We start from the raw sequence: 27,127 nt of genomic DNA on the forward strand, positions 1-27,127 counted from the left end.
CTGCTAAATACAATCTTTTTTTTTAATCCCCATTTTCTTTTGCTCTAAAAGTTCCTCTCTCCAGATGGTTGGAAAGACTGAAACCCTCATCCTCCTGATGAAAATGGATACCTTCCTGCCTCCATTTTGCAGCCGGCAGCAGCTCCCAAAATTGGCAGCAAGCCTACAGTGATATTCACAGGTCACAGCAAAAGAAAAAGAAAACTCGCCAATAAAAAGGCAAAGGCAGGGTTTCCAGAAAAATAACTCCCATCAATTTTTGTATAGCACATCGAAAATACACCCTAAGAAAAATTATATCATCACCCTCTGAACCCCATGAATCACAAACTAAACATTACTATAAGGTTTAGGATTTCACAAAGGATAGGTCCATGGAGACAGATGTGGGAAAATAGGCACACACATCCATGCATCAAGTAAACGCTGCATATGCCCTTGAAAATCGGGGATCCTGGAGATGAAGCAGATGAAAACAAATCTGAAAGGCCCCTTCAACACTTTGGAAAACAAGCCCCTCCCTGTTCTTGTAGAGATTTCTTTTTTAAGTCCTATATTTCATAGAATTTTATTTTGTAATTTTCTTTACATCTTGAATATATAAACAGCCATTTTGCTTCTATTTCTAAGGGTTTACAACTAGCAAGTGAGGGGAGGGGGGACTTTTTTTTTTTTTTTGTCAGCCGTGGGGCCTGAACTCTGGGTCTAGGCGCTGTCCCTTAGCTCTTCAGCTCAAGACTAGTGCTCTACCACTTCAGCCACAGTGCCACTTCTGGCTTCTTTTTTTTCTGCTTTTGTGGTGCTAAGGAATCGAACCCAGGGCCTTATGCATGCAAGGCACTACTGAGCCACCTTCCCAGCCTGGAACATTTTTTATTTATCATTCAAAAACAAAAGAATAAAATGTTAGGGCAGGAATTGAAAACCAAATCAACAATTTAAGTTCATGTCAAGAAAAATTTCAGTATTTTCTTGAGAACTGTACAATGAAAAAAAATGGTTGGAAATGACTACTAAATGTATTTAGGGAGTCTTGAGAGAAGGCCACAAAGATGAATATAACATCACCTTCTAGGAAAAGGAGAGACAGAAAAGCAGACTACCTCAATCTAATGACAGAATGAGCATAATATGGTGATAACACAGGCGCATGCAATTCGCTGGGGGATGCATCTGGCCAGCTCGTTTAACACAAGCCAAGTGTACTAGATGTATATTTTCTTCACATTCCAGAAATTTCCTTATGCTACTAAGTTACCTTATGTTTTAAAATAAATGAAATCAATTTCTTTAAGAGACTGGTTAGTTTAATTTTAATTAAGTATCCACCTTAAATATTATATTGAACATTCTACTCAAATATATTCAAATATGCATAGTACTATGCTAACATCATTAAGTGACATATAATAAGGTTCATTCTTTTTCTATTTTTTGGTAGAATTACTTGACAGTTTTGGGGTGAGACAAGAAAAATTTTTGGACTCTTTGAGAATTATGAATTATGATTCAAGAATTATGAACTGAAATGTCTAGGGATAAAATCATTTCTCCCAAATCTACAAATATTAACTACATGGAAAGAAATATTTACAGGGTTAAAAGTTTTTAGGATATCTCACACTAAGCAATTTGCTTCCAGGTGCTGTAGCCAATCAAAGATCCATTATGTAAAGATAAAAAGTATTGCCAATAGGAAGCTGACCACCATTCATAGTTGTTTTAAAAGGAAATTACAGTATCACTTATGCATTTGTTTAGATAGCAATTCACATATCATAGACAATATTACCCATTTTCCCTTTGTATGCTTCATTTTTCTCACCTCAAAGATTGTTTTCAAGGCAATCTCTTTATAGTTTTGTTGTTATAAATAAATATTGCACAGAACTACACTTTATAAAAGTAGAAGGAAGCACTGAAATGATTTAGCTTGGTCTCCCCTATCTGCTCACTGGTTGACTGGTTGTAGTAAAGGGTGTTGATATGCAGGGCCTCACATAAGCCACACTACCCACTACTACTGAGCTGTAACCCTGCTTACCCCTAAACATTTTAATGAAGATTTAAAAATCATGAAAGCTCAGGCACACAACCTGCTTAAAATATATAACTATCCCTTGTTCTTTAATTTCCTTCATTTGGTATTTTCTTTCAATCTGTCAGTGGAAGGATCATTAAGACAACAGTGATTGCAATGTTCTTACTTCTTCAGTCTACCTTTAGTGCTTTAATTTTTTGGGGGGGGGCCTGAACTCTGGGCCTGGGCACTGTCCCTCAGCATTTCAGCTCAAGGCTAGTGCTCTACCACTTGAGCCACAGCACCACCTCCAGCTTTTTTCTTTTTGCTTATGTGGTGCTGAGGAATCGAACCCAGGGCCTCAGGCATGCAAGGTGAGCGCTCTACCACTGAGCCACCTTCCCAGCCCCTTTTTAATAACCAGGATGACCAGGAAGCTACTTTATGATTTCTACTTCAATTATTTTGACAATTTCTCAGTCAAAATACTTCGAAGTACAGGTTTCAATACATTTTTAATAATGACATTAAATCCAATAAGAAAATCTTGCGTCAATTCAATTTCCATCATTATCCTAGGTATATAGAAAAATTACAAATACAATTGGAATTGTTTTTAATTAACTAACACCAGAAAATCGGTCTCATCTGAAATGAAATAAAAATCCCAAACTACAGGACAAGTATTGAAGTGACCACCCACCTCCCCAAGAACAAAACATGAGGAAAATGTAATGGCAAACAAAAAATCCACCCTTAAATTCTTTTCTAGTAAGGCGGCTTAGATCAAGGTGACTACTGGCCTTCCCATTTTTCCCCCAAGAGTAACTAAAGAAGTATGAAATTTTGTTGCCAAATTGGCAATGAGGAATGTTGGCTGAGGTTCCCAGGTCAGAGTTCTTTTATCAAATTGCTTGTTGAGCAAAGTTAGCACTACTATATGATACATAAATTACAGTTTAACAAAGCTCTCTAGATAACACTAAGATTTTGAGGAGATAAAAGTTAAAAAAAAGTTTTCATTTCACAGATTTATCATGTAATTTGAAATGATTACTATGGTCCAGTAGCTGTTTCATATGACCTTCTCAAAAATCCTGTCTATGGTCTTTAAGGAAGCGACATTACTGTAAGTTCTTATGTGCCCGACCCCCAAGCCCCGAACATTCTTTAGTTTTAGTGATCTTGGCCTCTCAGTTTCACTTAGGGATGTTGAAATAATGTCATCCGTCAGGATCTCCCATGGAACCGTTTTTGTGCTTGAAATTGCCCATACCCGATTTCTAATCTTCATAATGGTCATACAAGATGGTATTATTAAGTGGTATCATCCTTTATTCATAAGGGAGAAGTATGATAGAAAAGTGAAACTCATTGGCTCAAACCAGCTTGGGTCTGTGAGTTCCATCATGACTTGCATCTATTACTTTTATCCTCCCTGGTCTTCAGATTCCTAACCGAGAAATGGGAATGACAAGGCGTGTTATGCAAAGTACATTTATAAAGCAACAAGAATGGTACTCTGGCACAGATTAAGCATTACAAAACCACCACACATTAACATGTCCTGCTTGCTACTGCTGTTTCTATTAACTGGGTAAATATAACTCTGAAAGGTGAAGCCATCTTTCTATGTTAAAAATATTTTGAGTAATAATGCAAAGACATCCAGACTGGTCATCAAAGTCTAGACTCTTTCTACTCAAAAATAATTATGTGCAAAGGCAAACAAAAAGAGAGAGAGTAAAGATAATATATTTTTTTTGGGAGGGAGGTCCGGTGGTGGGGTCTGAACTCTGGGCCTGGGTACTGTCCCTCAGCTCTTCAGCTCAAGGTTGGCACTCTACCACTTGAGCCACAGCACCACTTCCGGCTTTTTTTATGCTTACGTGGTACTGAGGAATCGAACCCAGGGCTTCAAACATGCAAGGCAAGCGCTCTATCACTGAGCCACCTTCCCAGCCCAGATAATATATTCTTAACTATCATCAACAAGAGGCAATAGTTAGGGGAAAGTTTATGAAAATCATCTTGCAAGATTGATGATTACTTTTGAAGAGAGCAGTATTTCCTAAGGTGTGCTGCGAGTGGACCAAGTACATGTAAAAGTAATGCATTTTGTGATGGGAAAAGGAACCGAGAGGGACAGCAAGGAGTCACTGCATTAGAGGTGTCCTGAAGTGTCCAGATGGTGAATGTGGACCAGCCACTCGATTGTATAGTAGATCTTTTCTATTCCTTAATGCTACTAGCCCCGATATACTGCCAGCCCTATCTGAATATGTAATTCGCAAAGAGAATCAAGAGTAAGTAAAGCAATGTAATTGGGGCTTAGGGCCCTAACAGTCATGGTGTGCTCCACAATGAACAGAACATGGCAAACTGGAATTGTGCCACAGAAGCCCCAAGTTTGGGGTTAAGCTTATCCAGTAAGTCAGATTTTGGGAGAGTCAGAAGCTATACCACTGAGCCATACTCCGGGCCTTTCATCATTTATTTTTTGTCCGTCATGGGACTTGAACTCTGGGTCTGAGCGCTGTCCCTCAGCACTTCCGCTCAAGGTGAGCACCACATCGCCCCTTCTGGTTTTCTGGTGGTTTATTGGAGATAAGAGTCTCATGGACTTTGCTGCCCAGACTGGCTTTGAACCATGATCCTCAGATCTCAGCCTCCTGAGTTGCTAGGATTACAGGTGTGCGCCACCAGCATTTTTTGAAGGCTGTGAGTCTGTTTTGAAGGCTGTTTTGAATGGAGAGACCACTGCTCAAGGAAAGTGATAACTCTACACTGAGAATTGCTGAGCTGTACTTTGTCACTGTAGTACATAATCAAGTTAAAGTTAAAATGCTGGCTGACCCACAAAGCAAGCAGCAAGTTGTTCGTGAAGGATCAGTGTCTGCACTGAACTTAAGCAGATTTGGCAGAAGAAACCCAGCACTATAGCCAGATCCAAACCAACTCTCACAATTCATTATGGGACCTAAAAAGGACAGTATCTCAGAAACTCAGTTTCTTTATCTGTCACATGGAATTCCTTTCCAGTCCCTCAGATACGATACCTTTGTTTCATAGGAAGGATCATCACAGCTAATGAGACAATACTTACCATGTGGACTCTTCTGCTTGGCAGTCCTAATATGGAGTCACACTTGCCTACGAGGAATCTTACCAGCTATGCTAGCTGCCCATTGTTACAACATCTGTCATAGTAATGCTAGCTCATTTAAGTCTTACTTTCAGGAAAGCAGGAATTCCTTTGGTGGGTTACTAGGAGAGGAAAACTCCACATATCCTAGCACTTGGCATGTGCAACATTTTTGCTCTTTAGACATGGCAGAATATTGTGTCTGGTTTTATTCATTAATTTTAAATTCCTATGCGCTATTACCTATTTCTTAAATTCCCTTTTTGTTAAATAACTATCTGTGACACTGTTTCTGTGCTATGCTGAGAGATACTTTTTTTTTTTTTTAATAATGCATCACTGTGATCCAGTGGGCTCTGCAGGAAGGTAAGAGACTCTTCCATCGCAACATTGTTCTTAGCCTCTATCCATTCTCACATACAATTTACAGCTAAACATGGCATAATCAGTTTTCTTAGATAATGAAAGCTGCAGAGGCTAACATGAAAAGACATTAGCAAGTATTAAAATCAGTAAAAATCATTCAAGAAGATTCTGTACTTCTTTTATTTTTATTATTTTTCTCCCCTCTTTGTTTTTGATTCTTTTTATGAAAGTCTCATTTATTCTTTTTGGTTTTTTTTTTGGCTGGTTTTGGGGCTTGAACAATATCCCTGAGCTTTTACACGTAAGGCCATAGCCACTTCTGGTTTTCGGGTAGTTCATTGGAGATAGAGTCTCACTTTCCTGCCTAGGCTGGCTTTGAACAGCAATCCTCAGATCTCAGCCTCCTGAGTAGCTAGGACTACAGGTGTGAGTCACAAGCATCCGGCTAGCTATAAAAGTCTTTTTATGTCACAGTTATTATGGATGCTTCTTTCTCTTTTCATGTCACTGCTACTCTACAGGCCACACTCTGCCCTGTCTCCCTTTGAAGTTCAAATGAGTCCAACCTCGTCTTACAAATGAGTAAAAGAATTTTCAAAGAGCGCAACTCCTGATTTCTCAACCAGTCCTCTCCAAATTCTCCCTTCTAGCATCTTTTCTGATATCCTAACTTAAGGATTCTAATGAGCATCAGACTGGCAAGGAAGGTTAATACATAGATTCAAGTAACACAGCTGAATAGTATAGAACAATTCAGTTACCCTCAGACTAGGAGTGCAAAATCCCCCAAATAAAAAAAGAAAGGCAGCTCCAAGAGTAAAGATCGTTGTCAGTACATATGATTAAGTCGAGGTATATTTCTTAATGAAGCAAGACTCTTCCTTCACTTCCTTCACAGACAAAGGCCAATCTGCTATCTGCCACATACACAGGAATTATGATTGTGATATGCAAATGCCTACAGTATATTGACATATCAGGGGATATATATTATATAAATAGATACTTTCAAATGCATAAGCTGATGAAACTGTGAAGCTTTTATTCCACATAAACCACTTGAAAAAATTTAAAGGAATTAATCAAATAGTTCCCAGTGCCCTAAAACTTTACCATACGAAGAATCATTGTCCCTAAACTATTATTAGCATTCTGAAAACAAAGATTACATCACAACTCTCCAAAATTTGTGTAAAATGTACCATTTTCATATTCATATACATGATTTTTTGCTGTATTTTATTAACCAAACAATATTCTGTTTGTACTCTACTATTCTGAATCACAAAAATATACAAAAAAGAATATGTATACATTTCCCCCACCCCAAAAGGAACTCCTTGAATACATTTGCAAATTGCTGCCAGCGGAAATCCCCACACTCTGTTATAAACACCACACAACATCATTTTTCTCCCTCCTAAATAACAGGTGAGTCTTGATTATCTATTCATGAGTATAAAAAATAAAAAACAAAAAAACCAGCTACATCCTATAACTGAATTTCAGCCAGAAAAATTTTCTTCTTACTAACCAATTTCCGTTCCTGTGCTAAGAAGTAGTAAAATTATAAGATTTCAATCTCCCTCTTTATTTGTGTCCTTATTGATGAAATGGCTGAATTGGAAAATATCAAGAGAACCTAAAAGAAGGAAGAGACAGGAGAAGCAGGCTGGGAAGTGAGCAGGGGAGAAAGGGGGTGGGTGGGGAGACAGTAGCCTATATTTCTTCCTTAGCGCATTCAGTTGGCTGCAGCCCTGACAACCACATAGGAAACACTGAGCCAGGTCAGTTGTATCAGGTCTGGTGTGTAACTTTCCATGCTGGGTAAGGCACACCATGAACTGGGGGAAAAAAAACCCAAAAAACAAAAATCAACAACCAAACCCCTAAATCCCCAACGAATAAAAAACTAACCTAAGACAGAACTGCTACTATGACTAACTTAGCAGGACTATTGCAACTTAGCTCTGTATGAGGCCCACAGATTTAAAAGCTTTTCCCAAGTGTTGTCACTACAACCCTGAGGTACAGAATTGCCAGGAGAGATGTGATTGTGGCTCACTCTGCTAGGAGAGCATACACATTTGGCATCACAGATAGAAAGCACCTGGGATTTTAAGCTGTGTGCTGATAGCCATCCTGGGGAGGCAGACAATTATCAATGAGAAATTTTTTAAAAAGCAATTTATTATGGCAGTGCAACTTAACACACTCTATAATCACAACACACACACAAAAGAAACAACAACAACTACCTGTTCCAAGTGCTTACTATGCCCCAAGTCCTTGTCATAGTTGACAGGACAAAATGACAGCAATGAAAAGAATAGCTAACATCTTAGTTTCGTAATGCCACACACTCAGCCAAACTATCCAGTACTCATTCTGTCTTTCCACGAACGTTATAGTTTCATTGTCACCCAATTTTACAACGAACGTCTCTGAGCACAGAGGCAGTAAGGAGCATAAGTGCTCAGTCACGTAGCTAATGAAATGGCAAAACAGAGATTCAAAATCCTGCAGCAGTCTTGTTTGAGTTGAGAACTTCCAGCCTTTACAACCATCTTTTGGTAGCTGTGAATTCTCCAGGTTCTTGCTATCAAAGCTTATCAAAGCCTGCCTTGCAGAGTCCTGGGTCCTATCTGGCCATTTAGGAGCCAGGGCCTGAAAATGAAGGAGGTGTTCTACCCAAACAGAAGAACATGTGAGGATCCCAGTGAGAGGACATTAGAAAGGGTCCGTGTAGGCTTCCACAAGAAGCAGAATCAGGCCTCTGCTTGCAGATACAAAGCAGTGGCAGATATTAATGCACTTGATTAGGACTGCCAGAAACAGAGAGGGGCAAAACAGCCTGCTGAGGGTTACACTGGGACTCCATGGTGGAATCAGTCCCATGGCTGACCACAGGGCACAAAACCCATCGAAACCAACCACCTGGTAAGGTAGCGCATCAAAGTGGAGTGTGAGTGTAGGCTCGCCCCGGCATCCTAGCCTCTGGCTTCAAATTCTTCTTTATATTTTGACACCTGCAGTTTTCTTGTTCTTGGCATGAACTGAGTACACATGGTATGTCTGCGATTACATTCAACTCCACATGGGTATCACAGGAATGCCCACTGACAACATCATGAGTACCTTGACCCGAGCTGAAAGTGCCTTAAACTGATCAGGTTACACCTGGCTAACGACCTCTTGAAACATTATTTGTGCAAAATGTGGTCCAGGTGAAACCTGCCTGCTTCCTGTTCCATCCCTTTTGTTGCTCATTCCCATGGGAGTTGGCTTCCTGAACAGACTGAGGACTGGCACGGATAAGAGACTGTGGATGCTAAGAATATCACAACTCTTTAATATGTTCAAAACACCTACGTTGTTGCCCAACTTTTATTTACTGAATTCTCATTACAAAGTAAAAGGCAATGCTAAGAAGAACCTATATTCGTTCTACCAATTATCAGTACTCTGATCATCTTAAATCTTAAATACACTGCTTCCATCTTACTTACACTTATATCACACTCATGATCTTCATGCATGCATGTCATATCTAACACCCTTTCCAACTGTTAGCCAATAATGTTTTGCTTTTGGAGATGGTAACTATTGTTTCATTTGGATGGACTGGAGCATCAAAATAGGTTGGTTCTATAAAGGCAATAAAAATACCTTTGTGGCCTCCAAGGATGCTATCTTGTCAATTAAGGATGGTATACCTTCCTGATCAAAACAATTTCTCTGACAATAACACTAAAGAGTAATTTTAGACTGATTCCAATGTTGATTATTGCTTCTTCAATTCTTCAGCAAACAACAAGAAGGTTTGGCTATGGCTATCCAATCATAAAAAAAAAATGTCAAAAAAAGGTTATGAAAAAATGGGCTGGAAAGGCAGCTCAGTGGTAGGGCGCTTGCCTTTCATGCCTGAGGCCCTGGGTTCGATTCCTCAGCACCACATAAGCAGAAAAAAAAGCTGGAAGTGGCACTGTGGCTCAAGTGGTAGAGCGCTAGCCTTGAGCTGAAGAGCTGAGGAACAGTGCCCAGGCCCAGAGTTCATGCCCTTGACTGGAACCCCCCCCCCTCAAATGTGCACAAGTGAATTTTGGTATGTGTGTGTATGTTTGTATAAGTGTCTATATATATATATATATACATACATACATATATATATATATATACACACACACATATATTCTGCCTAGTACAAAGGCCAAAACAGATTACAATGCATTTCACTTCACAATGTGCAAAGGGCTTTAGAAGGCGGAGGCATTTACCTCTAATGGTCCACATTCCAGGATTCTAAGTGTACCATCCCCACACTTTCCCTTTGAACCCCAGTGTATATAAGATTGAAGCCTGAATAGGAGGGACATTTAAATGGCTTGTAAGCTCAAAGAAGTTTGGGCACCATTGGGTAAACACATTCATTGAATTGTTGCGGACATTAGTCAGGGTACCTGGCTAGGAAGGGCAAAAGGCTGCAGCGTAAGAAAAATTGCCATGCCACCAAGCCACACCAACTCATCTCTCACCACCCTCATCATTGGGAAGTGCTGTTATAGTCTGGTGGCAGTTATTATCCCAGTGTGATAAGGTCTCAGATCAGGTCCCCAAAATCAATTTATAGAAAGGATGAAAGTGAAGAAGGAAGGTATGAGGGTTCGAACAGGATGTTCTAAGAAAAGAAAGCAGTGAAAAAGAAAAATGTCAACTGCTTTATATAGTCTGAACTTAGGAGCCTCCTAAATGAGCTACTCCTACCTTTCCAATCCCAATCTAGTCAGTGCTGTTTGTACACAGAAAGGACGGGTAGCCAGGGAGTCACCATTCTTACAAACTCAGTCTTTTCCAGGGAGCATGAGGGATGGTAAAGAAAGCTGTATCAGATACAAGCAGAAAGCTACATTTTCAAAAGCAGAGGCTGAAGTAAGAAAGAAAATAATTTGAGAGTAAGGGCCTAAGAGAAATTGCAAAGAGAACACTGATGCAGCAGTCACAAAAGGGAAGGGGATATGAATTTCTTTAGACACATTCTTAGGAACTTGAACTTACTTGTATAAAAGGACATGAGATTAAAAAAAATTCTGTCATGATTAGTATAAAAGCTTGAACTAATGAAGGCAGAGCTTTTTAAACAAAAATCATTTTGAGCCAAGAGGTGGTGACTCATACCTGTAATTCTACCTACTCAGCAGGCTGAGGGTTAGAGTTCAAAGCAAGACAAGGCAAGACAATCCATGAGACTCTTATCTCCAATTAAGCACCAAAAAAGCTGGAAGTGGTGCTGGAGTTAAAGTGGTAGAGAAGGGCTCCAAGACAGTGCCTAGGCCCTCAGTTCAAGACCTACAACACAAACACACACCCTATTTTGAAGGAGATTATCTCCATGGTAGATTATCAACCATATCTCTTATCTTGTTGTAGCTGGAGAATTTCCCCTGGTTCTAGTCAGAAGACTGACTGCAGGAGACCGGAAGTGGTGGGTTCTATCACAGGTGCTTTCACTCCAAACCCCAGATCAGAGATGTTAGCCCTCGTAGTCCTGAATGTCTTCTCAAATCGTCTATGGCTTATGGAATCTAGGGGTCAGTTTTTCATAATGGTGTTATTTATTATCAGAGTTCTAAATGAGTGAAGTTGAGCTTTAGAGCATCCAACTTCACTTGGTGCTTCAAACAGATGCCTTCATCTTCTGCTTACCAAAAGACTTGTTATGAACACTGAGTTTCCAATCTGGTAGAGTTCTGAATAGGAATTACTGCCATGGTACACTGCAGAATTATTACCCCATTTTCCCTTTCACAAAGCTGAAAAAAAGTACGAATTATCTTTTTTTCTGTCAAAACATATGGCTCCAACTACTTTCAACTGAAAACAAAGGCATGAAATAATTACCAAATGCATGATTCTGTGGCACAGATTGAAATGAAAAGAAAAAAGTATGTAAATTGACAACATCTATGTCCAATCAGCTACCTGCCTTTCGGCTGCTTATTCTAATGGCCATCCCTCCTTCAATTCCAGGGTATATTTTTAAGTATAATCAGCCAGTCATATTACTCTGATTTAACTTAGAGAAGAGCCTTTAACTAGCATAATGACTGGTGTGTTAGTATATTAACTACAAAAAAAAGTCAAAACGTGAGAATTTTTACTTAAGTTGAGAGATTTAAGACATATAATAAGCAAAGAGAAATATGCTTTAAAGTGAATAGTATTTTGTGAAAGTAAGAAATGTAAAGAGAATTATCCCACAGAAAGACATTTTCAGGGCTGGGAAGGTGGCTCAGTGGTAGAGCGCTTGCCTTGCATGCCTGAGGCCCTGAGTTCGATTCCTCAGCACCACATAAGCAAAAAGAAAAAAGCCAGAAGTGGTGCTGTGGCTCAAGTGGTAGAGCGCTAGCCTTGAGCTGAAGAGCTGAGGGACAGCGCCCAGGCCCAGAGTTAGGCCCCACGACCAGACCCCCCCCCAAAAAAAGACATTTTTCAGAGGAGGTAAAAGATCAATTAAGGACTATAATATTCTAGAAATGAGACTATATAGTAAAAATAAAAAAGATGATTGATCATTGTAAGTTCATATCATTAGGCACACTTAAAATATAGTTTATGGGGTTGGGAATGTGGCTTAGTGGTAGAGTGCTTGCCTTGTATGCATGAAGCCCTGAGTTTGATTACTCAGTATCACATAAACAGAAAAAGCCAGAAGTGGAGCTGTGGCTCAAGTGGTAGAGTACAGAGTACAGCTAGCCTTGAGTACAGAGAGGCTCAGGGACAGTGCCCAGGCTCTGAGTTCAAGCCCCAAGACTAGCAATATATATATATATATATATATATACACACACACACACACACACACATATATATATACACATAATTTACTTGGCTTCCTTTAATATTTAAATGTCTGGCTTTTTTTTTCATTAGATCTAGTCTTTTCCTACTTTTAGAGATACATAGTTAAAATCTACAACAAGTGACTTTTCTGGAACCAGGAAGATATAAATCAGTGTAAACAATAGTAATTTCATTACGGCTTCTTTGATCTCTCTCCAAGAAAAGTAACTTTTTAATATCCAAATTACAGAAATGTAAAATCCAGATGGTTATTTCATAGTAAGATAAGAGGAACATCAAAATTCTCAATGCTCTTGAAATGAATGAGAAATATTTTCACCAACAAAGGAACACAGGCTCAGAAATGATCTTGTCTTTTTTTTTTTTAAAAAGTAAATGGTATCCTGTGAGAGTGCAGGACAAATACACACAAGACAAGGAAGGGTTGCTTCCTTCTGTCTCTCCCGGTGGAAAAACATCCATAAAAACAGATTGTTCTTTGCTTACATAATAGAAAATACAAGTCCCATGTCTGGAATTTCCTAATCAATAAATAGATAATACTAGTAACACAGAGAACATGTCTACATGTGTGTGTAGTGTGTGTATCTATGTGTTTGAGTTAATAGTAAAGGTTTATGAAACACGTGGTTAGAGCATAGAGAAAAGAACTGCTTCATGGGTAGAAGTTTCCCTGTGGAGTCTGGAAAATGTTTTAGAATTTGACAGATGTGTTTGATAGGTGCTCATCATTGTGACTGCACCCAAACAAAACAAAACAGAACAAAACTCTGACTTTGTTCATTTCATGATTGTTAATTTTAGTCTACTTAAGTTTCAACACAACTAGAAACCCAAAACAGTACTTATTAGGAGACCTAGAATGTTAAATGTTGTCCACAGAAAAAATATGAAGTGAGGACCATCTACAGAGTTTGTATTCTAGCAGATTGCAGGGAGGACGGATGATAGGCCATAGGCTTGGTCTGCGGCTGCTAAAGGGACAATTTACAATGGAAAATTTATGTAAGTAATGTAGCTATGGACCAGCAATGGATGCTGGCCACTCATGTATACTACAAAGTAAGAGACTTTGTTTCTACATTTGGTTCTATCAAAAAGAACTGGCCATGGTTTAGTGACCCCCCCACCCCCATGTCTTACAAGATTTACTGGGAAAATATAGATTGCTAATACATACCAGTGGCAGAAGATAAATGGCTAAGAAAACATCTCAAGAAAATATACACATTAGGGAATCTTCTTTGAACAGACTGTCTAGAACCACAATAAGGTTGAAAATAATTCTTGATAGTGATGAATTTCAGTTTTTGTAAATGATACAAAAAAACCACTGATATGTTCATAATCTTCTTGGCTCTTTCCTTTGAAAAGTCCAAACAGGAATGTAGACTAGTAGTATACTATTAAGAGGAATGTGGACAGTAATGCTCAAGACAGGTTAAGTTAAATAAAGTTTATATTTCATCTTCTAAACATTCCCAGCACTTTTCTTGTATGAATTTATGGTTCTTATCTTCCATTGTGTATCATGGGGTATTTAGAGGCAGGGAGTGTGAATTTAAGCATATCCAATGCAATAGTTTGCACATGGTAGGTATCCAATAAAAATCTATTAAATAAAGGAAACCACCAAAGTAAAACAGAACCAATTTTCTTCATTCATTTACAGAGTTTATGCACAGATTCCGAGCCCTGGAACCAAGGCTTTCTTTATAAAAGCTTTTCTATGAATCAGGAATGACCTCCTTCGAGAAGTGCATATGGGGATGAAATGCTGGCCTTACACCAGGAAGACAATGTCACATGGAGATAACACAGATGTGAAAGAGTAGGCTTCAATTCCATAGCTGTTCACCAGTGGATGGGATGTGTACAACATTTCTCAGGGAGCTCATCCATGTAGGACTTGTGAATATCTATATTTGCAATAACGGTCACTTAGATGCTCTGGACAGATTTTTATGATAAAACTTTGCAGGGAAAGAACAACAAACAACAAGCTGCTCTATGGTGTTCCTGCCAGTTCCACCTCTATATTCAGCAATTTAAAACAGAAGCCACAAACAAATGAAGGCCACGTATCACCTTTGGTTGGGCTGCCAACGATTTCTGTTTGCTTGGGACTCAGCACCTCAAGCTTCACTCACCACTTTAAGGATGTGCTGCCTTCCCTCTGCCTAGCTCCTCTTTTTATGCTTTCATAGATCAGTCCCGGTCCCTTTGCATCTCATTGACTTGTGCACCTCATCTTGCACGTTGTATGTGTTCTACTTGCCCTGGTATTCGTGCCTGGTCTTCTTGCCAAATATAGGACAATCCTGTGAGGGTGGGGAGGGGCTCTTTCTATCACTCCCCATACCTGGTATTTGAAATACCTGATATTCTTGTTCCAGTGGTGACTTTACAATCATCTTGCGGTGCCCGCTCTCCATTCCTTTACCTTTCTTCCACAAACACTATTTTAGTAAGACTGCCCAAGAGTTCCTAGACCTGCAGCTGAAAGCCACTTTCATCTCTCAGTATCTGACACTGTGGACTATTTCCTCCTTCTAGTCAGCTCTGCTTTCCTTGGCTTAGGTGTCTCTAAGTTGTCCTGGTCCTCCTATTCCTCAGGACTTGGAAATTTCATTCTCTTTGGGACATCTACATTTTGGGTTCCTCGTTATATTCATGATAAAATCTGCACTCATTAACGGCACATACGGCGCATTTTTGATGAGGCCATGGTTTACCTTTCAGTCTCATCTTTATATCATTGTTTCAAGGCCCTAGGCTCCAGCCATCCCAACCCAAACTACACTGGGGTTATCCTACCAACGGGAGGACCATGTTTTCCCTGTCCTCCAATTACTGTCCTTGCATTTACCAGCTTAATTTCCATTCATCCTTAGACCTTGCCCCCTCCAAGGAGAACTTCAACTGTCTACAGCCAGGAGCCTGAACTCCTGAATCAATCCATTATACACCTACATTATAATTAGGTGTTTATTTGACCATCTCACCTCTGTCCTTAGCACTTGGCTCGTAGTAGGCATTCAATAAGTACGAACTAAAACTTTTAACTATCCTGATAGGTGCTGGTGACTCAAGACTATAATCCTAGCTAATCAGGAGGCTGAGGTCTGAGGATAGCAGTTCAAAGCCAGCCCATGTTAGGAATGTCCATGAGATGAGACTCTTATGTCCAATTAAACACACAATACACACAGTCACACACACACACACACACACACACACACACACACACAGCTCCAAGTAAAACTGTGGTTCAAATGGCACAGCATCAGTGTTGAGTGAAAGAGATAAGGGCCAGTGTCCAGGTCCTGAGTTCAAGCTCCAGCACGAGCATCAAAAAAGAAAGAAAAACAGAAAGAATAAAAGGAAGGAAGGAAGGAAGGAAGGAAGGAAGGAAGGAAGGAAGGAAGGAAGGAAGGAAGGAAGGAAGGAAGGTAGGAAGGAAGGAAGAAAGGAAGGAAACAAAACAGCAACAACAACAAAACCCAGTCCTATCCTGTCAAGCCTTTAGTCACCATCACAGTGGAAGACTTGAGAAAGATATATTAAAAAGCATGTTTTTTCAAAACAACCTAAATAACTCCTCTGTGAAGAGGAAAGATGTAATCTATCTCCACTCTCTAACTTCAAACCAGTAATCTCAGGTGACAGTAGAGTCCAAAGAGCAGAAACAGGATTTCATTGAAAAGCATTGTCAGTGACTTAGCATTAGGGGAAGAAGCCTGTGGCTCTGGCTTTTTTTTTTTAATCCCTAACTTCCCTGTGTTCTGCTTCTGTTCTTAAAGACAGATGCTGAGGAATACGTATCAAGAAGAGGATGTGGGGGGCTCTAAGCCCTGTGCCACTGTCCCAGGATTTAGAAACCCAAATGTCAGGGCTTCTACATAGAAGGTCATGTGGGAGAAAGAGCCCGAGCTTTGGCTGTATGTCTATACTCAGGGGCTCAGGACTCAGACAGCAGAAGCTCTCAAACCACGATCTGCGCTTGGTAGTGTATGACTATCTTCATCCTGTTTTCACCTGCAGTGGTTTTTGGCTTTAGTAACCATACTGGATTTGGGGCTAATTTCTCAATAATGATGCTTTTCTTCTGTTACAAGCCAACTAACACCAAAAGGGGCCACATCAGTATGACTGTTCTTTCTTAAAGAGAAATGATCAGGGGTAGTTTCTAAAACAGTACGATGCGAACACCCCCAACTGGGTACAAAGATGCTAAGATTTTCATTTCCCTGAAATGTGATGCTATTTTTGAGCTTCTAATTGAGACAAATTTAAACTGCTAGTAATTAAGTGTGGGGGAGCACACAAAAGGTGGCTCCTATTTAGGCACATGGTAAACTGATTTGCCATGGAACTGGGAGGCTAATATCAGGAATGGATGAGCCAAAACCATGCTTTGTGTTTGTTCAATGTCTCATACTATTTTTCAAATGTCAAGGGCTCAGCAAAACCCAAAACACATTTTCTCAGCACTTCTCTCTTTTTCAACCCATATGTATTTTGAGAGAAGTTTAATTCATATGTTTCTGATTTATTTACATGCAAGTCATCAGAATGTTGTTTTGTATGAGCTATTTGATGTCCTGGAAGCCTGTTGAGCCTTTTCTTTGAGGTTTGTTTTTTTTTTCTTCCTTAGGATCAGGAAGCCATGATTTGCAAATAGTGAAGGGGAAAAAAAGCAAGGGGAAGCTCATCAGAACCCTCAATACTTTTTTTCCTTAAGAGTTCATATTTTGTTCAAAAGTTAGGCTGCATAAAGTCGGGAGTGTAATTCTAACAATAGTTGTTTTTATATTTTCTTGGTCCTTAATTGACCCTGCCCGTTTGGAAGCTAGTAATCTCTTCCTTGTGGACTTCAAAGTGTGTATTTGCAATATATATGGATAATAAGGATTCCAAGGAGTGGTGATGAGCACTTCGAAGATGAAGTGAATGTGTTCTGTAACATGGTGTCTGGGGAAGGGCTCTGGGCCTCCACAAAGAGTGAAGAAAGAAGTTAGTGTGTCTCCCAAAGCGTCATATGAAAATAGCACTCTCCCTCCCTCCTTTCCTTCTTTCCCTCCCTCCCTCACTTCCTTCTTTCCCTCCTCCCTTCCTTCCTTTTTTCCCTACCTCCCTCCCTTCCTTCCCTCCCTCTCTTCCTTCTTTCTCTCCCTTCCTTCCTTCCTTCTTTTCCTCCCTTCCTTCCCTCCCTCCCTTCCCCCCTCCTTCCCTCCCTCCCTCCCTCCCTTCCTTCCTTCCTTCTTTTCCTCCCTTCCTTCCCTCCCTCCCTTCCCCCCCTCCCTTCCCCCCCTCCTTCCCTCCCTCCCTTCCTTCCTTCCTTCTTTCCCTCCTTCCCTTCCTTCCTTTTTTCCCTCCCTCCCTTCCTCCTTCGGCAGTATTTGAACTTCAACTCAGGGACGATTCTTGGTAGGCAGATACTCTAACACTTAAGTCCTAACTTTAGCTCTTCCTCAGTTTACAAAAGAAATGTTCTGACTCAAGCATGGCCTTATGGCTGCTTATGCACAACCAAAAAAAAATCTGTAGCATAACTTTATAAATACTTTTCAACTGTTGACAACTATAAACTGAAAGCAACAGCACAACAACCACAAATACAAGTAATTTTCACTTCAGAACTTGCCATGGCAGTTTAGGGTCCCTCTATTTAGCTATTTTCTTGTATGAAGGTACTATGCACGAAGCCCAAACAGGAAACTTTTCATCTTTTAGCTACACCAATGTCTCCATAAATGTCATCATTCTAAAGAAACAATGAAGGTATAGTTTTAAAGATCGAATCAGACTTTAAGAGTAGTGGGCAGATAATGTTTTTTTAAAAAACTGTTATGTCAAGCCCATCAGTAAATTTTCCTAAATTGCAGTTGGAAAACCAAATTAATATTGGGGAAAAAACACATAGGTAGTATCCATAGGTTGTATCCAGTGCTATCTGTGTCTCTGTAGTATGTTGGTACAAATACAGGTTCACATTTTCCATTAGACCTTGTGCCATGTGGTGGGGAAGGAGCAGGAGAATGCTGGTTCATCTAAACCAGCAATGAAAAGATTTCTACCTATAACACTTTCAAGGCTGGGCTATCTCTCATCCTTAAAACTCTTTTCCATTTTTCCCATTTCAGAACCAGAATGATGTTAGGAGATTTACCAAGTTTTCTCCGATAAAAACATCCCTCCAGAATACCTGCTAAGTGACTCGACATGTTCCAACACAGGCTAATAGCCCATATGAGGTCTTTTCGCAGTAATGAGCCACTGAAACAATACTACACATTTCAGGAAAGCACTATGTTTAAAAAAAATCACCGAATTAGTTTTTCTCAACCCAACACTCCCCCAAAGCAGCTCATAGTGGTATGTGAAACAAAGAAGAAATGTTAAGTATTTATATATGTGTGTACATGAAATATCAGTCAGATGACCTAAGTAGCAACTACTAAGAATCTATTAAAATGGCTAATTATTCCAAGTTCAAACATATCCTAAAGGAATCTTGCAGCAAGATTATGAAATGCCAAAACAATTTTACCATTATCAAACTATTTTTTAAAAATCCGATAATCATTTAGCAAACCAAAACTCAGACTTGGCCAAGAAGTAACTTTAAATCATTATCTGTAAACAGTAACTACTGGGTTTCTCTACAGTCTAACATACGTATATAAATAGATCTCCTTACAAGTTAAGTTTTTTATTCTTATTGCATTTCGATAAAGATCAGTTCTAATATGGAAATGAATATGAAAAAGAAATGTGTCTTCTATTTTTATTATGTTTCAATAGCTGTCTTGAAGAATTCATTACATATCATTTAAAAAAGAGTGTGTGTGGATTCTTTTTTTGGGGAGGGGGGGGGTCGATCGTGGGCCTGAATTCTGGTTGTTTTTTTTTTTGGGGGGGGGCCTGGTTGTGGGCCGGAATTCTGGGCCTGGGCGCTGTCCCTCAGCATTTCAGCTCAAGGCTAGTTCTCTACCGCTGGAGCCACAGCGCCACTTCCAGCTTTTTTTTCCTGCTTATGTGGTGCTGAGGAATTGAACCCAGGGCCTCATGCATGCAAGGCAAGCGCTCTACCACTAAGCCACCTTCCCAGCCCTGTGTGTGGATTCTTTAAGAGCATTCTGGTTTGCTGGTTTAAAAAGGAAGGTGTAAATAACAATTATGTACTCAGAAGATAATCACTTTACCTTCTTAAATGATATAACTTTAAATTTTATTATTATTATTATTGTGCTGGTATTGGGGTTTAAACTCAGGTCCTGAGCACTATAACTTCTTAGCTTTTTCACTCAAGGCTAGCACACTACCATTTGAGCCACAGTTCCACTTCTGGCTTTTTGGTGGTTAAATAGAGAGAGGAATCTCACCAACTTGCCTGCTGCTGGACTGGCTCTGAAGTATGATCCTTGGATCTTAGCATCCTGAGTAGCTAAGATTAATATATATATATATATATATATACACACACACACACATATGTATATGTATCTTTGTATATATACACATACATTGCAATATATGACTAAATAATAATTTAATTAGGCACATAGGTAAGTTATATTATTTTGAAAATAATATTTGAAGTGGTGAACATTACAACTTAATGGACAGGACACAGGACAAGAGATGAGAATTTGAAAGAACTACTGGCAAATGTTAATTGGCAGCCAAAAAATAATATATCACAGGCAACATGAAATGTATCTGTAATGCTCTTCTCTCCTCAATGTCTGCTTTTTGCTCCCCTAATCCTAGACCCTCCCCTGGTATACCACAGATGCAGTCCCCGCTGAGCAGCAGTGATGAGGAGCCTCTTCCTGGGTACCCCCTATGGTGGCAAATTGAGTACAAGAGAAGCCACTGGGTATGGGAGATGGGTCTCTACTATCTCTCTTCTGCAGCAAAATGTTCACAGAGACATACTTGGCATTTGCTTTTCCCCGCTTATGACTGAGATGTATAAAAAGACAATGCCCCCAGTGAATTCCTATACAGCATCCACCTGGCCCCCATGCAGCACACATGCAAAACACCTCCAGGAGGTGTATTTTTACATGACACACACTCACACTCACACCTATTACTTCCCTGCCTCCCTTGCAACTCACTCACTCACTCACTTGTTAATCTCGATTGCTACTATTTTTCAGCATCATTTCCATGTTTAGCAACCTGAACTAATAGCCACTTAAAAGAATGTCTTGAGCGTCTGAGGGGGGAGGGGGGAGGAGGTAAGACAACCCTCCCTCCCAAGCCCCATTTGATTTTAACTTTAGTATGTATCAAGATGAACTGACCTGCCCTGGGATTCTCAAAGGCAAGTGGATTTTTTTTTTTTAAATTGAAGGTCCTTAATCTGGGCCACATGTCTGTGGTGGTGACTGGGACACAAGGAGGAGGAGGCCAGGACAAGGAATGTGAAATGGTCTGGAGGTGAGGAGGGGCGGTGGGAGGGAAGGGGAGAGGAGGGGCAGGATGATGATGAAAAGACCAGTTCCACAAGTGAAGCACATTAGCAACCCAGAGTGGAAAGGGCCGGAAGGAAAACCCACCCACTTCACCCTTGTGCTCGTTTTATCAACCTGCAATTGCTGCGATCAAAACCATATGTCGGTTCTTCCAGATCTTTCTCACAGGACAAACATGCAAAAAGGCCTCAGGCCTGGCGTTGCCATCAAATGGTAATTGATACCATATGAGCCACAAAATAGAAAAGCACATGCAAACAGCAACCTCTTGCGCTGCAACCCCCCTCTTCCTACCCCCCCCCTTCCCCTCCCGGCCCCTTGAGAGGGATGAAATTGCAGGTCTTGCTGGGCTGCTAAGTGCATGGTGCATCGTGAAAAACAAGTGTACATGGCTCGAGCAACCACCTGTAAATCAGAGAAAGCAGGGTCCACTAGCCAAGAGACTGGCCATGCAAAGGTGAAAGGTCTCTCTGGGTTAATACCAGGTCATCGATCACAAGGGAAAATGAACACAGGTGTGAAGCAGATCAGGAGCAGGGAATGGCACCCCCCCCTACATCCGCCTTGGCAAAAGCTCATTCCTGCTCAGCCACATCTGTCTTTCTCTACCCCTGCCAGTGAGATAGTGGGAAAGTGGAAACCACTCCCCAATTACAAGGCAATTAGAAGAAAAGTGACCCTGATCCCATATCTGTTGCTCAGTCTGAGGCTCTTTTTGCATCCCATTGTTCTCACGGAGGAAGAAGGAAAAGAAAAAAAAAATTAAGCAAACCAGGGAGCTGGAGGTCCTGGCAGTATGCTGGCTGCATGTAATACAGTAGGTAAAATCCATCTCTTATTTCCACCCGCACTGACAGAACTGCAAGTAGCAACGCTCTCGCCTCTGCATGTATATATTTTCCTATTAACTCGATCAGGCAGAAATTTGCAGAGATTTGTTTGGATTTGGAAGTCACAACAGAATGTCAGTTTTACAAACCAAGGCTCATTCTGTGGTGAAATGTACAGCTCTGGACCAAACCATTCACCACACACAGCTATTTGTTCCAATTCCTCTCGAAGCCACTTCTGAATAAACAACTGACTGACTCTAGACACATGCAATGGGGTCTAAGCTTTCTTCCTTCTGCCTATCCCATTATATGTGATATTTTTGTCTTATAGATCTTATGAAGTTTAAATATTTTCCAGATGGGACGAGGCAGTACAGAACCCTATAAACACTCGAACATATAAAAGGGCCAACTCAATACTGAAAACAGAAGGGGATGACGATCACATTGTTCTTCTGCCAGCGGGAACCTAGGAAGTTAACCACACTGGCAACTCTAGGAAGAGGGACACAGACCCTCTCTTTTTCTTACCCCAATTCTAAAGGGCTGGCTGATTCCTTTTCATTTAGGTCAGATCTATTTATATCATCTCTAAGTAAGCCAGATTCCACCCCCCCAAAAGATGATTTAAGCTCAATTTACAATTCAGTGCATCTCAGTGGTAAGAAAGAATCCATGGATGCAACTTACAGATTAATCACATTGTCCCACAGAGAGAAAATTCGTAAGGTCTTTTAATTCCATAGGTATTCCCTGATTCCCAGCAACCCTGCCTTCCACAATGTATGGTCACCAAAGTCCTGAGAAAGGACACCACAGCCTCGAGGCAATGCGGGAACACTGGTAATGACAGCCCCATGCCAGGAAATAAGGAAGTGAATGCATGAACAGAGAGGAGTGACAAGAGCAGTAGATGAAAGCAACAGTTCTGGTGAGTGAGTGGCAGGGGAGCAGAAATATGGCAAAGCAGATGACCACATACAAGTCAAAGCAGGACAGCGAAGCTCAGGAGGCGTCAAGCCAGGCAGACTGGAAATAGACCACGTTGGGGAGACTCTGACCTTACCTCTGCTCTCCCTTCGTGGTCCAGGCAACATAACCCTGTATCTGAGCATCTGCATTGTTTAAATTTCATCCTGTAGTGTTGTTTGCTGATTGGTCAGACATGGCTGACAGCATCAGAATTGCAATCTGACAGACAAGAAGCACGTAGGACCACAGCCCAGAATTCATAATGGGAGGCAGAAAGGCAACCTCATGCTGGATATATGCAACTCAGACCCACAGATGTTTGCTGCTAGGCCTGGGGCCGGCCTGGTGGTGGGAGGGCCTAAGGAGGCTGGGAGGAGAACATGAGGAACAGGAGGTGGGACAAGCCCAGACATCCAAATGTCCAAGCGCCAGGCTGTTCTCTGGCCTGAGCTGCATCTGGACTATGTTTACTAGCCACTCCCTGTCCGGTTACCTCCTGGGATGAGATGATCTCCCCAAACTCCTTTTTTTTACAGAGTCAAAGTGTTGGAGTTTCTAGTTTGGGACACTGCACAGTTGTCCGTTCAGGTATTTATGGCTCAAACATAGTTATATTTTCCTAAGGATACAGAAACTACTGAAGAGACTCTACTTGGCAAAAGCTTTCCTTTTCCATTTTTACCATGGAAAGCAGTATTCTCACCTCCAATTAAGGATCAATTTTGGTCTATCTGAATGCTTGCTTTCATGTTCTTATTACCACCAGGTCCATGACTGTACAATTCTGGGGAAAAATAATTAGTAGGATTTAAAGCAAACCTCCCTCATGTTCAGCAAAGGACATTACTTGCCAATTTTTTTTCTCCCCCAACATTTCTTGTTTGCAGAATTTGGGGGGAAGGTATCCGGGATTTAATAATTATAGAAGAAAAGATACAAGGTGAAATGAGGATAATAGAGCAATTTTAAAAAAGAGAGATGGAGAAAAGTAGCAGGAAATTGAGGATAAAATAAAAGCCTGAGAGACCAGGTTATTAAAACCAACATGTTAAATGGGAAGATAAAAACGAATAAGATGCTTTGGCTGAAGAGAAGGTTAACACAACATGAAAACCGAGATTTAATAAAAATTAATCCTTGTAAAACATCACCAGTGATCTAACTGCAATTTGGATAACTGAAATGGCAGGAGAGGATAAAATTAAACCATCTGTTTAAAAAAAAAAAACTCTACCATGATCTTCATCCTCTACACCCCTCTCCCAAAAGGAATGAAAACCTCATTTTTCTTTCACTGCATAAACACAGGTTACATAGGCTATTTTTATTTTGAAGACAGATACATTGCCGAAAGCTTGAAACTCAAGGGAAGAGTGCTGCCATAAAGGAAATGGATATGAAGAAGAAGCAAAAAGGTAGCCAGATAATTAGATATCAAACTAGAAGCTTTGGGTGAACAGAGGAAGTGGTGGGCAGGAAGAGAATCTCAGGGAAGAAGGAGTGGCCAAGGTCTGTATTCATTCAAAGAAAAAGATATTGTGAAAGAAACATACAAGGCCAGCATACAGAGAAATGACTGAGCAGCAGAAAACAGAAGAGTACAGGGATGGGATGTAAAGCAGGAGGCATACACACAATGTAAGAGAGAGCGAGGAGAATTTGGACAAAGTAGAAGACAATGCATCAGAAGCATGAAGATAGTTCCTTACAACTTATAGATCTCTAAAGTTTGCTAAAAAGTATGCTTTAAAAACCATTATAAACTCAGAACATGTAGGAAAATAATCTCATGCATCTTTTAAACGCATTTTCTAACTTAAAAAATTCCATTATCTTCCAGGGTGTCTCACTTTACCACTTCAGGAGACAACAATACATATAAGGGCCTAAAGTGCTACACAGAATTCCTTACAGAAATGAGCGTAGGTATTGCAATTGGTATTTCTGTGGTACCCTTCATTACCCACAACACTCAACGTACAACATTTCCCTTAAAGGAATAATCACGTAATAAGTATATTGGTCAAGACCAAAAGAAATCTTAAGCGTTTTCATTCAAAAAATACTGAAACTACCCTAGAATCTATGAGAACTTGGAAGAATCAGTCATTTGAGAAGAGAGTATTCTCAGTGTTAGTCCTGAGGGCCTGGGCAGATTTTCAAGCTCCTGGCCTGGTTTTTAACTCAGGAGTGGATCAAGTTGGTTTCAGTGATAAACCAATAATTGCATATTTGGTGGAAAAGTCTACAGCTCTATCAAGAACAGAGGAAGCAGGGTGACAGCAATTTCAGGTGCTGGGACACAATAAAAACAATGAGGAAAGAAAATGTTTGCTTTTTCTGTCAGCTGAGATGTCACTACCCATTAATAAATCTATCTGCTAAATCTACTCTTATTCATGTGGGACATCACCAATTTAAAGTAAAATAAATTATCTTTAATTAAATGGAATTGTCGTCTTCCTCCCGCTATCATCCCCAATTATTCTCCGTAATCAGCCCTTTAGGGAGAACGCAAGATAGAATGCTGAAAGGCACATTGACTATAAACAATTTCTCTTTCTGTCAAGAGATGAAAATTTTAATTTGTATCATAGTTTACAAGAGTAATTTTTGGAAATAAGGCAAAGTAAAAAAAGTCTTGTTATTTACAGGGGAGGAAAATGGTACATGGCTACTTCTAAAATTTCCTGTTCTTTGAAAATTTCTTCACAGTTCAGAAAAAGGTATTTAGGGACCAAGCAAATTGTCTGTTTCAGTCTAATCTATTACTTTTATTTCCAATATAAAAGTGCAGGTTTTAATAAATAACCACTTAAAATACATGGCACTAACTTAATGCCATCTATGGTACTTTTAGGCTGTTAACAGCCTTTAAAACCTGGAATTACTGAATTGTATCAATTCATGTTTAGACAGGAACATCATCTATACCTTAAATATTAAGACAGGACACTGGATAAAAGGAAGAGATTGATCTAAGTATACTTAGTGACTTCCTCTTTTCCATTTCCTTGCCTGCCCAGCTCCCTATTTGTTTTGTGACTGCACCCAAATTCTTGAAAAAGCACTGTTCTTTAACCAAGTGGATGTGCATATACCATTTTCAGCCCTTATGTCCGTGCAGCAATGCCTTGAAAATAAATTATAAAATCAACAAGTAAATTAAGTTGGGTCTCACTCCCCTCCCAAAGACAGTGGGGATGAAATATTGTTCCCAGGAGCAACAAAGCGTTGGCCTAGGAGTAATTGTTGACCATTTCTGTTAGTGGTGGCCTGCCCCTCCATTCCCAACACACAGGTTGGTTTCTGTTTGTTTCACTTTTTGTTGTAACTGCAGACTCCTTTTAACCATAAGGTAAAGAAACCAGGAGATTGATGATTAATTATGTATAGATAAATTTATCTTCTGTCTAACATACACGGAGAGGGGTACTGACTATTTTCTGAACACTTAGTGTTACTTTTTTAAAAATGTATTTTTTTAGGGTGTAGTACTGTTTTCACTTAGCATGCCTTTGAATTGCCGCCTGCAGAAGTAAAAAAAGAAACCACAGCTATACAAGCCTGCTGACTTTCTTATAAAAGAACCAGTTTTAAACTTGTTTATACTACTGATTCCAAATGAATTCAAGATGGTGGCTAGTTAAAGAAAGAGAACCCATGCCAGGGAGTTTGATCAAAGAACTTCAATTCAGCAATGTTCAGTTTTAATTGACCACTAATTAAGCTACATTAGTCCAAGAAAGGTCTGTATCACTTTGAGTAATAAAGAAAAGAATTAATTTAACCCTGTGTCAGTCAGCTTTAGTAAATTCATCTGAAAGCAACTTCTCAAACGACAGGCATGAAAGAGGTGTCTAGTGTTAAATGCCAAAAGTGGTCTACAGAATTCAGAGAAGACCAGGGATTCAGCTTTCAAGTTCATTTGTCACTTCGCTAGTGATGTCACCTTGCAGGTATAATTATCTTCATTACAGATACAAAGATGTCAGCTTTACTCCCTGGGTTGCAAAGGGTTGCTTTAAAATTGGATTCAAAACATGGCATCATACCAGCCAGTTTTAACTTTCCTGTATTCTCGACAAAAATAGAGTGGATTTGCAAAATCATGAGAATTTTCAAAGGCTTGGAACTCTCTTTCTGGGAAAAGTGAGCTAAAGGGGCGGGGGGAGACAACTGCAGTAACAACACCAAAAAAGCTCATTATAATTAGGAACAACAGCTATGACAACCATGGCGGCAGCATTCAAGGTCTAGGTGTTAACGTGGTGCATTTCTGATAATCCAGTTGCAAATTTTTAATTTTCTCATACATTGCCTCAGCCAATTTTTTTTTAAATTTTTTTCACAATTCTCATGAAAAATTTCAGGGAGGAAAAAAAAATCACAGAGCAGAAAAAAAAAACCTCACTTCAAAATTTAATATCAAAATACAAGT

At 39.9% G+C, this 27,127-nt stretch overlaps 1 protein-coding gene across 7 annotated transcripts in view; it reads right to left on the reverse strand.

The window, feature by feature from the left end:
• Positions 1 to 27,127, reverse strand: part of Tcf4 (transcription factor 4) — a 350,212-nt gene that overhangs the window by 55,971 nt on the left and 267,114 nt on the right. The window lies entirely within an intron of this gene.

The sequence above is a fragment of the Dipodomys ordii genome, unplaced genomic scaffold, assembly GCF_000151885.1.
Source record: "Dipodomys ordii isolate 6190 unplaced genomic scaffold, Dord_2.0 Scaffold43, whole genome shotgun sequence".
Classification (NCBI taxonomy): Eukaryota; Metazoa; Chordata; class Mammalia; order Rodentia; family Heteromyidae; genus Dipodomys; species Dipodomys ordii.